The 13,217-nt window shown below is 39.9% G+C and overlaps 2 long non-coding RNA genes across 2 annotated transcripts in view; one reads left to right on the top strand and one right to left on the bottom strand.

Moving 5' to 3' along the window:
- The window catches only part of LOC117979247 (uncharacterized), a 51,205-nt gene extending 41,606 nt beyond the window's left edge, over nt 1-9,599 (top strand). Inside the window, exons 14-16 of the long non-coding RNA XR_008624299.1 lie at nt 172-547; nt 3,192-6,208; nt 9,491-9,599. This is a non-coding gene — a long non-coding RNA (uncharacterized LOC117979247). The remainder of the gene's footprint in view (nt 1-171; nt 548-3,191; nt 6,209-9,490) is intronic.
- The window catches only part of LOC117979244 (uncharacterized), a 50,069-nt gene continuing 45,307 nt past the window's right edge, over nt 8,456-13,217 (bottom strand). Inside the window, exons 8-9 of the long non-coding RNA XR_010109191.1 lie at nt 12,387-12,494; nt 8,456-9,789 (exon numbers count right to left, since the gene is read on the bottom strand). This is a non-coding gene — a long non-coding RNA (uncharacterized LOC117979244). The remainder of the gene's footprint in view (nt 9,790-12,386; nt 12,495-13,217) is intronic.

Here is a 13,217-nt window from a genome sequence, read left to right as displayed (position 1 = left end):
TTTTCTCCTGGGAACTGCCTGCTGATGTCCTTTACACATTTTTCATCAGATTCTTCATCTTTTCTTCATAAATTTTAGGAGCTCTTTAAGACGAATGGCATTAGCCTTTATCATACAAGTCTGCCAAGGTTTGTCTTTGGAATCTCTTTATGGTGTTTTTTGCCCACACAGGTTTTGAGACAACACCTGACATCTTGAAGCAATTCCATGGTGATAGAACCTCCTAGGCCAAGACTGCACACCAAAGTTCTGTGGAAACATCTGAGAAGTTGCTTCTCCGACTCAGTTAAGCTACTGCAATTTGTAATCAGACTCAACTCTAAGCCTCCTGGATCCCACTTCACAAGCCGGTCTGATCGGAAGTATCTTAATACAAAGGAAGGCTGAGGTTTGTCCCTTTGCTTAGAAGCAATGGAAATGTCAGGGCACCCGTAGAGAGGGCAGCTGCTTCAGAGACCTTCAGGAGGTGCCCTCACTCCTGGAGCTACTCAGCTTAGATGGGAGCAGTGGCTGTTGTTTTCGAGCATTGTCCCTGCCTGAGTCTGAGGTGAGAATCATGTCCTTCTGACACAATGCTCAACTGGAGTGCATTATATTTATGCTATGAGGACTCAGAGAAATGGTTCATGGGAACGTCACCATTTTATATGTCCAGGCATCCCATCAATTCAGTATGACACCTTCTCAGTGACTGACTCACTCTTGGGTTCCATGACTAGAGAAAGCAGGGACCCACAACAAGGGATAGAATACAGTGGTGGTTTTAGTGACAGAGAAGAACAAGATGGTCTATTCGTGTGACCTGATGCCCAGTGAGGCTGAGAGGAGTATCAAGTCACTTCACTCTAAGTCGAGAGAAAGAAAAGTGAAGCCAACATTGGATTGATGACGTCATGATCTTGTCTGTTCCCGATCCTAATCATGACCCAACAATTTAAAAGTAATAATGAAATAATGATATCCCAACGCGTGATTTTACATCATGCTTCAGAATTTACAAAACACTTTTGCATTGTATGCTCACAAGCGCCATACCAGTGTGTAGTAAAGTGTGCTTGAAAGCCACAGAAAACCCAAGCTACATGAGGTTAAGTTGCCAGGATCACACAGCTAAGAAAGGGGGAGCCTCAGCTGGACTCCAAACCAAGGCTGGCTGTGGGCGTGTGCCGTGCCTCCAGTCACACAGGACCCTGTGCCCAGGAGGGCCCATGCTTAGTTTAATGCTCTGCTGAGATTCACTTTTACCATTTTTGTACAGGGGGAATACATTTTGTATTTTCATTTTGCACAGAGCTCCTCAAATTGGGTAGCCAGTCCTGCCCAGACTGCATGTGATTTTTCTCCTAAGAATTAAAGTAGCAAATCTAAACTTTTTGAAATACAATTTCTTGAATATCCTCTGTTTCAAATGGAATTGATACTTAGGTTTTGTATAAAGACAAGGACCACGTTATTGAAAACCTTATCACCCACCAGATGAAGCTCTGGGGGCTTCACGTGTTAGCCCCTAGCCTAGGGCCACAAGACCACTTCAGATAACATTTTTTGGTGCCTAAGACATATAGGAAATAGCTGCTTTATTATTCAAATCAGGCCAAATTCCCCTGCAGAACAAATAAATGGAGTAGAAGGATTTGTTTTAAAAAAGAGAGAGAGAAGAGAAATGTTTATTTTACTGGAATTTTATTATACCAAATATTGTCCCAATATGTAGGCCATGATGTGGTGCTCTAAAATCTAGTTCTTGTAAAGAGATATATAAGAAAGCCATGTTTGTGTTGGTAAGATTTAATAATCAATCCCCTAGTGAGCTGGGAGAATTCTTGCCACTTTCAAAGACACCTGCCATAACCGTAAACCTATGGAAATCTCATTTGTGGTGTCATTCTGGGATCACAAAAGGATTCCATTTAAAATGCATCGTTAATTTTTCTACAGAAATGGATATAGATTGCTATCTAACATTTGGAAATTCATAGATTAATTAATTTAAAAGATGTTCAATGAAAGGAAAGAAGAGAAAATGAGCAGTGATAGCTAAAGATAAAGAAAGCCTGATCAATGTATATTTGCTTTTTCAAAAAGCATTTAATAGGAAACCCCTCATACTCTGGGCCCCTTATTGACCACTGCAGTTCCGGGAGAAATGATGTAAACATAAAACATTTTAGTAAATATAATTATAATGAGTTCTAATCACTTACAGAATATGTATTTTTTCTTTGCACCATGGGTCATATGTGAAATTGTTTTATTAATTTTAAAAGAGAGAGAAATGCTTCCTAACACACATTAGTTGGAATAGCGTAATGGCCAGTATAACCAGTTTCTTAAACAAGTCAATTACAGGAGACGATCTTTCAGGTATCCCATTTGATTTATTATTCACTTGGGAATTAACAGAGAATGGATCATGATATAAATTCCTCTGTAGGTTTTACTATATTGGCATTTTGGTGGATAGATAATATATAGAACCCCTGGGCCTATCACTATCAAGGATGCTATTGATTGTATCAGCAGCATTATCCTGCAATTTTCCCTCATAACTATTTATGCATCTCTCTGTGATTTGTAATTCAGCAGTAATCATTTTCTGTGGCTGCTGCAATTTTCTTTCCATGTGGTACCTAGGCTATGTACTGAAACAAGGCTTGATTTTAAGCCCAAAGATTTGGGGTTTCATTTTAGAATAATAGAGAGGAGATCAAAGAAGTTTTAGAATTAGAATTAATTGTTAAGGATGAGAAGGAAACATTAGTCCTTTATTTTATTAGTTCCATGGGTGGATCAGAGATAAGCAGTGGCAAAGTGGGAGAACACAGATAAAATCAGAGGTGATTTCATCAGGGTAGCAGGAGAGGAAATTAGCAGGAACTTGATGCTTGGACAAAGTTGAGTGTACTTTTCCCTGCTGGCTCCTTTGGGGGCTGCTTCTGAGCACTTGGTGGGCTTGGAAAGGGAGTAGAATCTTTTTAAAGCCCTGCTTATCCCCTCAGGGAGAAAAAAAAGTCTCTGAGGGCCCTGGACTTGGACTGAAACAGAGTTTCAACAGGGTTGAAACCTTGCTCTGGGAACAGAGGCACCAAGCAAGTTTGGGGAGGAAGGGCTAGCTTTTACTTGCTTAACTGAGGAGTGGCAACATGAAGGTGATGCACAAAACACACTTGTTTACTTTTCTCCATCCATAGTGAGGAAGAAACACACAGAAAAGAACGGTTGTAGCACCCAGGTTGCAGGTGCATCAGAAATAGAGAAATGTATTCACACCCTGAAGTTGATGCCGAGGGCTTCTTAAGGAAACTCTAGAGGATCGGAAAGGAGTACTTCGATTAGATCTCCATGACTCAGGATAACTAACATCCCAGAACTTTCACTCGTCATTTTGCTCAAACTTCGTCTCCAAGATCACATGTTCTCAGTCACAGAACCATGAGTCGTTATATTTCATCCAAAGATGACCTGCAATCCTGCCATGTTTTGCAGCTGCCACACCCACAGCAGTGCACCTGATTTTCTGTTGATTAAAACGGTCCAACAGCGGGCGCCCCTCCCCACTACCTCGGAAGAGCAACTATTTATCCTTTAGAATCTACCTTGTCCAGGGCTTTTATATGCCTGGCCTTTGAATCGGTCATCCCCTCTTTGTATCGTGACTAAGGGAGAGGCTTTCTGGCAAAATCTTGTCAGTGATGTTGATTTCTCCTCCACATTGCTGCTGAAACTGGGATGCAGACTTCCTTCACATTGGCTTTCTTCTTCAGGAAATGCACAGGAGCCTCTTGCCTTGTAATACACAGTCTGTCTCATTCATAAAGTCTTGTCCTGGAAAATGCCTCATTCATCCCTGCAGAAGACCCGCCGTTGGGAGGGCAGGGGCGTTCGAAACCTTGGGAGACAGAAGACAATAGTGGAGTGCTTGGCAGCAGTGCCTGGGCTGCTTTAGCAACATGCACCCACGCCAGGGAGAGGATAAAACGCTGCAGTTGTTTACTTGCCTCTCTGGAGCAAAAGAGTCTCTTCGCCTACCATATAGATGCCAAATCCTCAGGTCCTGAGTGAGGAAATGATGAGCTTCGCCAGGGATTGGCATGAAGTCCTGTGCTCCAAGATAGCACGGCATTTTGCTTGAAAGCATTCGTTGTTTAAAGAGAAAACGAGAATTGTGGGATTTTTTTGTCAATCAAGAGTCAGCCAACTTCCTCTCCCACTGGCCGCTCACACAGAATGCCCACCGTGCCCTGCGGTGCCCTGCCACGGAGCCAGGCTGGCCTGCTCTCTGGCCACCGAAGGCACTTGCTTCTCTTTCGGAATCTGATCACGGGCAACTTAAATTTGCCAACGTTACCCATATTAGTAATTGCAAAATAATAAACATGGCAAATTTCCTATTAATAAGGCATCCAGTGTAACTCCTTTTGCAGAAAGAGCTCTCTGGAATCCTAAGCCTAATAGGTCTGTGTTTATTTCTCCACCAGCAGCATAATGTGACTGATTTACAAGAGTTTAACTCAAGTGTTAATCTGACAGTGACGAAGAGCTCCTCACTGGTGCAGTCACTTACACTATCATATTAGTTGCCTCCTCTATTAAAGCAGTGTGGTCGATAATTGGAATGCTTTTATGTCTAGTGGTTCTGACAAGCCTCTTCTTCAGGTCACGTATGGGCGGTCTAGCTCTCCGCTCAGCCCAACAGTGGCAAATAATTTAAACTGAGAAAGTATTGTTCTCCTCGTATTGTGGAGCAAGGGCAGTTCAAGGGAAGTGAGACTGTGCACTGGCTACCTGCTGGTGTGCAGTGAAATAAGGTGGACATGATACAGGGTTGGGAGTACAATTAAATCTATTTTGCACCAATGTGTTGCTGGACAGATGAGTTTCCACATGGCAGAGCTTTATGATCTTTAAGGTAGACTGAACTAATAGATTGGTGTGGAGCGCACTGAAGTTACCAAGGATGAGAAAGCAGGCAGTAGTACATTTGAACTACAGGTTTCTCATATGCTCCACGTCATGCTGAGTTTTTATAGCTCCTGGCTTTCAAAAAGCCTGTTTCAAAGAGGTTTGCGCTAGACTGGGCATGCAGTTTTGCTCTGCAGATATTGTCGCTACCGATTTAGTGGAATGCAATTAGGAAGCCTAAATTAAGTGGTAATGGAGAACCAGCTCTTGAAACTGGGGTTTCCACGGCAACCACTGCTTACAATACAGCCTTCAGTTAGTTTTCCCACTTTATCTGCAAAATGCACAATTGAGCTTTAAAACAGCTCGGTGCTGAAAAACGCACTGTAAACAACTGTTTGCAATGAGAGTTTTACACTGTCTTTAAATACAACAAACTATCACATAAAATTTACTTGCCCTCCCTAATAAAGCAAAATCTAGGTTGCCAATCAGTTAGCGATTTTAAAATTTATTATTCCTTTCCCCTGTTTGGATTTATTTTTAAGGGAAGATGTCACGAGTCATTAGGTCTCTTAACTTTGGTCATTCTTGCTGCATTTTCAGCTCCCCTGACAATCTGCCTATCCCACCAGTCCCTTGCTAAAATGTGTTTCATCTTAGCAAATAATTGTTTCAAATAAACATCAAATGTGCTCCTTTTCTAGGTTCTTTTCGTGTTTTGGTAACATTTTACAGATTCTGCTCGTATTTTCCCTTTGTAACATGTCATAGATTTGCAAGACTTTCCTATTTACTAATTTGTTATTAATCTTCTTTCCAGCTTACTACTCTTTTAAAAGTCCACGTTTCATTTCTCTGTACATTCGGCAATTAACCATCGAGGCTGTCTTTTGCCAGCCTAAGTAGCAAGAGGAGACAGTTAAAAGACAATATCAAAGCAGGTGTATTGCTAAACACAGTTGTTTAAAACAGCTATGAAGAACTTGTACTTTTGTAAAACTCATTTTCTTTCATGGTAGGAATTCCTATTGTTTTATTGTAGAGTTGTCATTTTTGCTTAGGTGCATCAGAAATGCTTACACTCATGCACACGTACACAGCTACACTTACGCATGCATTTTTTTTAGTGGGGAAAAAAATCAAATTGGGTTCTGCAAAGAGGAGAGTAGGATGGAATCAAATTTGGGGTCTCCTAGCTGTAATACTCTGTTTAATTGCCAGTCTTAACAGGATGAGCACTGGAACATGTCCGGACAGATCCAGGCAGCTGGTGAAAACTCATGAATTCTCTGCAGCACAGAAGGTAATGTTTCCCAGCAGTTTGTGCTCTCTCAAGGTTGTCGTATTATACGTGTGTTATTTTCACTGCGAGAACATGCAGAGAGGGAGGCAGAGAGCGTGTGTGTGTGTGTGTCATTACAGTCCCTCCCATTTATGTGGCGTTCAGTGAGAAAACTCGATTCTGGTGTCAGCGGTCATGTCTGAGTCTCTGTCTGATAGGTTCTCTGTAGACGTGGAATATGTCAGGTGGGGAGTGTGCCCTTCACAGTAAGCGTGTACCTTCAGCAGCGTGGCCTGGCTGTTTGAATTCTGATTTGTTTCAGAGTCGTCGGTTTTGACCTAAAGCTGATTTAGGTGGTACCAAAGCTTTATGGAAAACCCCGTTTTTCTTACTACTCAGTCATACTCTCGAGTGGTTCCTACAGTTTTCACATTTTGAGAATATAAATGTTGAAGAAAACCAAAGAGCCACATTAAAAAAAAATGGTTGCTGTTTTAATTTTCGGCTCATGGTATTTTTAAAAGTGTCTTTATTACATATCTGGACATTGTTTTAAACACCACCAATGCTTTATTGTAGATCTTTGTTATAAAAATACGTCTGTCATCTTAAATCTTTAAGAATTTAATCTTGGAGAAGTTATATACATCTTTTTGTTTAGTAATTGATAAACTTGAGAGATATTCTCCAATCCCATTTCAACTATTGATAAGGCACATTGCATATCTTTCCCATGCCTTAAAATAAAATGTGAATTCAGGGAGTTCTAAATTTAAATCTTCTATGGGAAGAAACCTGGAGTAGTAATGTGCTCACAACTTTTGTAAGGCATCTTGTTTCAACATGGCTGGCATTTTCTGCAAAATACACAAGGACACACTGAAATGATCCTAGTCTGGCAACAATGTGCAGATTGATGTGTGTGCATTCAATTCCATTTGACAAATCTTTGGGGCAAAGAGAAGGTTCCACTGTAAGGAAATATCTTAGCACATTCCAAAAGTGCATTTTTTGCAAGCTATATTTTTAGACTAAACATATGTTCAATGATTTGCCCTCTCCAGGGAGCAGGTTTGCATTCAGGCCACTGAGACGAGGGAGGCTGCATCACAGAAGAGGCCGTGGGAGGTCACAGGTACGGCCTCTCCTTCTGACTGTACAATGAACTCTGCAAGCTGTGTGGTCAGAGTGCCAGGGACAGCCGTTTCTGGCTGTCATCGTTCCAGGTGGAGCTGACAGACTGTCTCCGAAGCGCCCACCTGCGCGTGCGCCCCCTCTTCCCAGCACAGGCTAGAGATGCGCAGAATCCTAACTATGGCCACCGTTTCCTGCCTCAACCAGCCATGCTCTAAAAGAAACAAATGCATCGCCCCAGAATTCTTAGAAAGTTACAATCATCTGCTTAACTCTTTTAATTTCCTTTTCCTTCAACTTAAACTTTAATTTCAGGTATCTTCTATACAACACAGAAGTCACCCTCTGGATAGAATTAAAAGGAAATTAACTTGGGGTTTAGGGTGGACGTTTTTTGCCTTATTTTGCTTCTTAGTAACTGAAAGTGAAGGCTGAATAATGAGAATATAATTAATCCATCTCCATTTTTCTACCTTAAAGGCACAGCATAGATTTTGGTTCCAGTTGTTACTACTTTAATGAGAGTAATGAATATTCCATGTGAGGGCAGTGTGCATGAAAGTGTGCTGGGAAAGTTCTATGGATCTTTGTGTTTTGTTTCAGTTTTGAGGATTAAATGCAAGTTTAATCCTTTAATGAATATATAAGTCGGTTGATGCCCTTTCTTGAGGAAGTTATGGTTAAATTGTTGTGTCAAATCATTGTATTTCATTCTGTCTCCAGTGTGGGGGTAGCATAGAGAGGTGGTGGGTAGGGCTGGAGGTGAATATGTGTGTTTTTCTTAAGCGACGCTAGTTTTGGAACATGTAAGGATTCCAAAGGTTAATGTGGATTAAAATGCTGTCTGCCATGAACTTTAGAAATTGAAATAAATGTGGTTGGTAAAAGAAGATCTGTGTTTTGATTACACGGAAATGCTTTTGTAGGCCTTTTCTTTCAGGTGAAGTAAACATCTTGAAAATAAGCACAATAAATATGTTTCTAAGCACGGTGCATTGTAATTGTAATCAGCTCTTCCTCCTTTATGAGGTTGCATGCATCAGATTACGTCTAATTACTCCCAAGCAGTTTGCTGGTTTCCTATTTTTGTGAAAAGTCTCACAATACATCTTTACAACCACAAAGACACTGATTTGCTTATACTGAGGCCTTGATGGGCAACTCGCTTTCTTTTTATGTGAGGGGAAAAATTAAAGGTGAGCGTCATTAGGAATCTCTCTTTAAACCCAGTAATCTATGCACACTGCAAAGAATCAATGCCCAGTAGGCGGGCTGGAGTTCTACGATACATTCTTGCACTTATAGACTTTTCCTTGACCAGGTAGCTCGTAATGCCATAGAAATTGATTATTTGTGATGTTCTTATCATTGTTTAAAACATCTCATTGCTTTTCCTCCACAGATTTGGATTTAGCTTGCCGGACACAGGGTGACTAATGAAGGAAGTCCCTTAATTAGACAGATGTGTCCCAGAGCGCAAGGTGGTGTTGATAGGAAATCTGGCCTGAATTGTGTCAAATTCTATTTCAATAGAATTTAAGGTCTCATTTTAGTAGAAATTAAGATGGAACTGAGTTTTCTCTGACTCAAAAGCTTCTTTTGATTAACTCTTTCAACCCTATAAAAAGTACTCAGAGTTTATAGCTTTACCTAGAACACTTAGACATTTTCAAATCCATTTTCCATAGATATATCTTAGCACTTTTATTTTAGTTAACATATGGAGACATGTGACTTCAAATTCAGTGGATGATCTTAAATGCTAATATACAGGTTAACACAAGTTAAAACTAAATTAAAATAAAAAGCAAAACTTTAGATACAAAGGACGAATTATCCAGAAAAAAAAAACATAATCTTAGAGCAATAATCTAATAGCAGCTGTACTTAACCTCATGCATGTTTTTATCTAATTTAATAATTCTGGATATTACTTGGTCTCCTGATGGGAGATATATCAATTCAGAACCAAATATTTTTTCATATCCTTTAATGCCTTTAGACAAGCCTTTTTGTTAGAGCAGCATACAGTTAAACAAAAAAAAAAAGGCACAGCAATATGCTAAATTGGTGTCCAGATAATAGTTACTTTGAGTTCACCTTGTGATAACACTCTGGCAATTTTGGTTGAGCCAAACAAATTGTGCTTTCTGTCCTAATTGAAAATAGCTCCGTTGATCTCTCAACCTGAGCACACCCCGGGGGAAGACACTTAAGCCCTTGGTGAGCGCAAGTGAAAATTTTGTTCTTGCTGAAAACTACATGGACGAATCCTTAGGTAAGTTTTCCTAAAACATCCTGTCAGGCAAAGCCAGTTTTGTGTTTGTGAAAATGCCAAGTCTGCAAGCATCAATATGTTTCTCCTCGTTGCACTGTTTCCTATGTAGTATGCTGCTTTTTCAGAGCTTGGTTATTTCTGCAACTCCAGTTCCTTTGCACACTGTCTGTCGGCACTTAATAAGTATTTTCTGCATTTAATTGAAAAAAACTAAATTAAAAGAGTTTCATAATAATCACATTGCATATCTTAGCATCTCATAAAATTATTTGCTAAAGTAACTGTCTCCTGTCCAATTATACCGTAAGCCCCTTGAGAGCAGGGATTCTGTCTTATCTATTTTTATATCACCAATGTCTAACAGAGTGCCTAACATAAAGGTGCTGAGTTAGACTGGGGAATGAATGCGTGAGCGCATGAAGAATGTGAGGCCTGGTAGCTAGTTCAGTCCCTACCTGAAGCAGAATAGGAAAGTTTTCATGAGGGTAGATGGTTGCATTGAGAATATAAAACTACGATAAATTGAGAATGAATCATTTTCAGAGCCAAATATAATTTTTGGAGCCCATGGGATTGCATGTTATTTGTTAAAGATTTGTTAAAGACATGTATAAGATCTGCAACCAAATAGGGTAAGTTCATGCCCTCTCTCCAGCATATTCCAACTGGGGTTACCCAGTTGGAATACAATTGGAGGAAGTTACCACCTCCTCCAATTCTCTGTTTTCTTCCATTAAGTGAAGAAGATAAAATCCTCCTCAGATTTGAGAGTGAAGATTAAATAAGATTGAATATGGACAACGCATGGATTATAAGCACTATATACACATTAGGTTTTTTTTTCCTCTTCTGATTTTCAATGAATTGTAATCCCTGTTTTTTATACTGAGAAATCGGGGACCCTGGACTTCATTAAAATGGTTTATTCGTATTTTGTAACAAATTTTAAGTCTTTTATATTTTTCAATTATTTTGCTTAATTATTGCCTGGGCAATCTTCCAGGGTTATTTTTTGTCTTATTTTCACACCCCTCATTTTCTGTGTGTTTATTTCCACAATGGTAGACCCTGAATCTCAGCATCTGATAATGACCTATACATCTGGGTAACATTTATGACACAAAATGCAACATAAAGATTTGGTTTTGTTCATCCCACATCTACATATCATTTGCCAGAAGGGAACTTTGCATCATATCTTGTAAAATACATTCTCCCCCAGAATTTTTTTTTTTTTTTTGAGATGGAGTCTCCCTCTGTTCCCCAGGCTAGAGTGCAGTGGCGCGATCTCGGCTCACTGCAACCTCCACCTCCCAGGTTCAAGCAATTCTCCTGCCTTAGCATCCCAAGTAGCTGGGATTACACACATGCACCACCATGCCCAGCTAATTTTTTAGTATTTTTAGTATTCTAATATTTTTAGTAGAAAGGGGGTTTTGCCATGTTGGCCAGGCTGGTCTTGAACTCCTGACCTCAAGTGATCTGCCCACCTTGGCCTCCCAAAGTGCTGGGATTACAGACATGAGTCACTGCACCCGGCCCCCCCAGAATTTTTTGAGCCCCAATATCTGGCAAATTGCTTATAAAAAAATAAGCTACCAAGTTTTTCTTTAGGTTTTCAGAACTTTTAGGAGGGCAGGAATTTCTGTCTCCCAAGCATCTAGAACAGTGCCTGGCACACAGGAGGCACTCAATAGACACTTGTTGAATGAGAGTTGAAGGAATATATATAAAAAAAATCTAAGATATCTTTTTGATATTCAAATAAAATTAAATGAATAAAAGCATATGTTACTTCCTTCCTTATGAAATTTATATTTCAACATTTAAACACTAGCAAAACTTAGACCCTATCATACCGAATTTCACAAAAAGTTAAAAGTAAGGGCCCAGTGTCAGCGCTTCTGAATGTGTAAAAAGTCCTTATGTAATCATAACCCTACATTGGAACAGAGCACAAAATTAATGGTGAGTATGATGCGTCATCTATTTATCTCCCCATTACATAATAAGAGTAAAAATAATAATAGAGGTTATATGGGCTCAGTGCTTTACAAATGTTAGTTCATTTCATCCTTGTTACAGCCCGGATTTTACAGTTCCATTGCACCCATGAGAAAACAGACTGAAAGGTTTAGTAATTTGTCCCAGGAAGAGGTGGGGCCAGAATTTGAAACCTGGCAGTAGACTCCACAGCTATGCAATACACCATGGAGTCTCACAGCCAAATGACAATGATAATAATAAAATAATATTAATAAAAACATATGTGCTTATTTCCCTGTCTTCATTGTGAGAGACTACAGATGTGTCAACCCCACTGTGTGTGCTGTGGAGTTATGAGCCCCGTCTTGCCACTAGAAGCTGAGGACCCTCACTTGTCCATGTGCCTCATCTGCCTCTCTTGGAGCCCTCCAGCCCAACACAGTCACCTTGACTATTCTGCCAACCTAAGAGCCTCCTAGGTCCCTCTAAGCGATCTTCTGTTCTAAAACTGCCATCAACCACTGTCCCTTCCAAATACCTAACCCCAAACATTTCCTGTGTTCTAATTTACCCCAATGTCCTCAGCTTCCAGTTGGAGGAACACTGCTGTACTCTTTCTGCTATGTCTCTAAAATAACCTATTATTGACAGCTGGGTTTTTTTTTTCTATTGACTTGCTTAAATAATGTATTCACCTCTATTGGGGGAAAAGCTTTTAAAATTAATAAAATAATGTTAGATTGTCTTGTTCGCTAAAACCTTGTCCTGAAAACTGAAGTTATATTTAATGAGTTATCTAACCTGCACTGATGCATTTCAGGAAATGAAATGCCATCCCCATTTTCATAACTTTATTTGAAAGGAGATTCTGTATGATGCATCACGATGCTTATCCTCTGATTCCATTATCTGAAAGTGACAAAGCAGATGACCAAATAAGCTCTTCAGTGCTGTGCATGGTTTTTTGTTCCTCCACCCACCCTTTTCTCTTAAGGAATTTCATCCTTTGTATCGTTAGTCCATATTCTTCCAATATAGAAATTGCTTTCTTCGGCCAGGTGCGGCGGCTCACGCCTGTAATCCCAGCACTTTGGGAGGCCGAGGTGGGTGGATCACGAGGTCAGGAGTTCAAGACCAGCCTGACCAATGTGGTGAAACACATGTCTACTAAAAATACAAAAATTAGCCATGCGTGGTGGCAGGTTCCTGTAATCCCAGCTACTTGGGAGGCTGAGGCAGGAGAATTGCTTGAACCCAGCAGGCAGAAGTTGCAGTGAGCTGAGATTGTGCCACTGCACTCCAGCCACAGAGTGAGACTCTGTGTCAAAAAAAAAAAAAAATTACTTTCTTCACATTTAAATCATGCCTAAAAACATTCAGTTTGCAACTTATACTTTTTTTGAATTTTTAAAATTTTTAAATTTTAATTTTGTGGGTACATAGTAGGTGTATATATTTATGGGGTACATTAGATGTTCTGATACAGGCATGCAAGGAGTAATAATCACATTATGTAAAGTGGGGTATCCATCCCCTCAAGCATTTATCCTTTGTGTTACAAACAATCCAGTTATATTCTTTCAGTTATTTAAAAATGTACAATGAAATTATTATTGACTATAGGCACACTAT

The sequence above is a fragment of the Pan paniscus genome, chromosome 12 (genome assembly GCF_029289425.2).
Source record: "Pan paniscus chromosome 12, NHGRI_mPanPan1-v2.0_pri, whole genome shotgun sequence".
Classification (NCBI taxonomy): Eukaryota; Metazoa; Chordata; class Mammalia; order Primates; family Hominidae; genus Pan; species Pan paniscus.
Note: the sequence above shows the minus strand (reverse complement) of the source record. Positions and strands in the feature narration are given on the sequence as shown.